The sequence below is a fragment of the Vespa velutina genome, chromosome 1 (genome assembly GCF_912470025.1).
Source record: "Vespa velutina chromosome 1, iVesVel2.1, whole genome shotgun sequence".
Classification (NCBI taxonomy): Eukaryota; Metazoa; Arthropoda; class Insecta; order Hymenoptera; family Vespidae; genus Vespa; species Vespa velutina.
In genome coordinates this window covers 6,991,639-6,995,756 of record NC_062188.1, presented here as the reverse complement: position 1 = coordinate 6,995,756, position 4,118 = coordinate 6,991,639, and positions in this window count along the sequence as shown.

Below are 4,118 nucleotides of genomic sequence, written 5' to 3'. Positions count from 1 at the left end.
CTACTACTACTATTATTGCTACTACGCTACTACTACTACTACTATTACTACTACTACTACTACAACTACTACTACAACTACTACTACTACTACTACTACTACTACTACTACTACTACTATACTACTACTACTACTACTGTGTGTTACATCGGTAGCAAAAGGATCCACGACGCAAGCATAATTACACAGATAAAAAAAGAGACTTAGATGAAATATACAGGGAGAAATGATTGGAGCCAATGGCAGTATAAACTATACCGACAGTGCTAGTGAAATTGCTAATAACAATAATAATGCAGAAGACAATGATTACGACGATAATAATAATTATCAATAAAACCTTTAAGATGCTAAAGAAGGTGGCAAAAGACTGAGACAAAGACAGCGACTGTAAAATGACAAATTAATCATGATAAAGACGATCGTAATGATGACAAGTTATAATGGTGATGTTGTTAATGTTGTTGATAATTGAGGAATCGTTGTTAATGTTTGTTTCCCTATGAAGTATCCCATGCAAGCTGTTCATTCGTTGTAGTTCCATAGCTCTGCACGATCTTCCGAAGGGGCGTTCACGTTATCAAATAATTTCTGCCAAAGACGTGTGTGACGCGATGCTTTTATAATAATTAAATATGAGCGCTTAAACGGCAGTGCCCCAATTGCGTGCAGATGCGTGAATGTGATACACACGTTTTGTACGTTCAATTGTACAAATTCATTGCGCATCGCCAAGTTGTCTTTTCTTTTAGCATTACCAGTCAATTCATCCACTTCTATAATGGTGAAAAGGACTCGCTAAAGCCAAAGCAATGCTACGCTACCTCTGTGCTAAAGTGCTCTGGTAGTTCTCTTTTTTTTTTTTTAAATTGCCATTGATGCAAGTTTATTTTGTTTGAAAAATTAACATAATGGATTATTAAATGATGCACCATATTAAAATGGTTCAGATTTCTTAGTTAATTTTTCAAAGAATACGATAGAAGTATTTTCTATCAAAGCTTCGTGTGTATGTATGTGTGTGAGAAAGAGAGAGTGTGTGTGTGTGTGTATGGGTGTATGTATATATATATACCTCTTTACTTGTATAATAATTATCTTGTTATTTGCAGAATTTATGAAGTATTTTATTAATTCTTGTCGCTCTAAAATCAACTAACTTTAGTTTGATTGCAAAAGAAAATGTTTAAAGAGAGAGAGAGAGAGAGAGAGAGAGAGAGAGAGAGAGAGAGAGAGAGAGAGAGAGAGAGAGAGAGAGCATCTTTATCAAAGTAACGTAATTACATTTATTGTTACGGAATATATTAAGAGAGTGTATAGACTTAATTTATATAAAATATACAGTCATGTAAAATTGATAATCTGCGCCTTTTGAAAGAACATGGCCGTCTCTCCCTTTCGGAAGAGTCATAGCAGTACTTGTAAATGACTGAACTTATTTGTAATGTATGCTAGTTAATAATAACTATTTATAGACATTCCAACGCGAGGACCTTCCAAAAGCAAACATTTGTAATCCCATATGTGTATGTACATCATGGATCAGTATGTAGCAGCTTTGACGCCTTCTATGTATCTAAGTATAAATATACATATAGGTACGAGAAAAACATATTTCTCAACCCAACCTCCGACTGATTGGTGTCGAATAGAGCTTGCTTAATCAGAAGCATAATCGAATATTTAAAAAACAATCATTAGGGATTGATTCAATGTATATAATGTTTTTACCGAGAATTTCACAAATTTTATTGTATTATTTATTATGATTTGTATAAAGTATATTATACATGTATGCTTGATTTATATATAGATAATGTTTATACATAAATGAGCAAACATTTCTCATTTATGTCCACTTCAAAATTAATGTAATATGAATATTGTATTCCGGCGATTATTTGTATAACAAATATCTCAATATTGTTTTGTTAAAAATTGAAATATTTAAAGATTCTCGATGAAAGTATAACTTTTTATTTTTCGTCTATCGTTATATACATATCACGTGGTTATTTATAATAGATGCGATAGCGAATTTGATATATATATATATATATATATATATATATATATATCTTATATATCTAATTATTCATATTTTTATTTATCATTTACATTTTAATATTTTTCAATTTGGACAACAATGAAAATGCCGGTAGAAACATATATATATATTCATAGATAAATTTGTGCCGTGATTATCTGTATTCTAATGTTATATATTACTTCCATATATATCTTTCTGTTATATATTCTTCCTTATGCTCAATTCGGCCAAACTGACGGAAAGGCAAACGTTATTTCGGACTTTTGTACAACACGTCGCGAATAACGGCTAATTAATTGTACATATTTGTGTGCGTGTATGTGCGCGTGTGCCTCTGTTTCTCGTGTATGTGTGTGCGTGTGTGTATATATACAACCTTCTCCTGTGTATATATGAATTATTTATTAACGAGAATCTGTAAGTTTTGAGCATTTCATAATGTGTCATGTGTAGTGAATTATGTCATTGCATTACAACCAGATATGTATCATTAAATGTTTGATTTATTTACTTTAGACAAATTTCTTTGTTACTAATTTTCAGTATTAATATGCCAAGGCAACAACGCAAATTACAGAGATGATACATTTATGGGGAAAAAAAAGAAAGAAAAAACCAAATGAATTATTTTATTTGCTTGTACGAGTAAAATTATTATTATTTGCATAAACATAAAAGAATATACTTAATGCTGTTCTTTATCCATGGATATATTAATGACAACGACTAATATTTTTAACAATATAATAATATATACATTCTTTCAAAACATAGTATAGCATGGATAAATCAGATTCTATATTCATATCGTTTTTTTACATAATATTTCTTTATCTATTATTTTTAACGTTATTATATTTCTATTGAAATTTTATTAACTGAACAAATGTTTTAACTGAACAAATTAATAATAAATTTTGGTAGTGAAAACAATTTTGTAATAAGAGATATAGAAAAGTAAAGAATGGTTCTTGAAATTATTTATTTGAGATTATTTTTTGTTTAATTCTGAACAATGTATAGACAATCCTGGTTTTGTCTTACGGATAAAATAAAAATGATTAAGTTAAATAATATTTATTGTAGGATACCATAGTTTACAAAATGATGCAGAGATTTCAGTATTCTTATTGAAACTTAATTTAGAAAAATATAAACGTTATATGGTATCCTTTTGTATTCTATGTTCCTATATGACAAAAATTGTTATAAAACATTTATATACTGATTATTATTTATCATCTATAGTACAAGTCATGATATCGGCATATAGATGAATAGAGACAAATCAATTAATTTCAAAAAATATTATCTAAATGTGAAGTAGTATAAACATCGACCAATATCTATATTGTGTATAAAGAGAATATTTTGATAATACTGATTTATTAATTTCAGCACATAGTGTGAAATTAAATCGTTCGATCAACCTCATTTATTTCTATATTATCTTATAATATTTTATTACAAAAATTAATGAAATATTCTTATTTAAATCATGTAGTAAATATAATACCTATTTTTATAACTTTGAAATTTATTTACATAAATTGATAATTGCATCATATATAAAGAACACTTCATCATAGTATATTGTTTATAATATATTGTTTGAAATTAATTATAATAATAATAATAATAATTTACTACTTCACATTTTGTACAGTGAATGTAACATAGCATGTTTTCTGGTAAAGCACAGAGCATTTTCCAGTTGTGATGTTAATGCTAGAGATTTCACAGAGAAAAAGGAGGGATACTGTAATTACAAAAAATTAAGTAGTATGAAAATTTGTGTCATGTTGTATTTGTTATAAAGAAATCATTCACAGTATTAAAACATGTATCGCTGTTAGTATGATCGAGAATTTGCCTAAATGTTAACATCGCTAGCAGAATAAAAAATAAAAAAATAAAAAAAATAGAAAAATAAGAGAAAGCACACGTAAAATAGACGAAAGAAGCACAAATTGTAAAAAGAAAAATTGCATAAAAAAATCGAACACAACTAAAAACGATGAAGGTTACATAAAGAACTTTATGCAAGTATATGTATAAAAAGATGAAT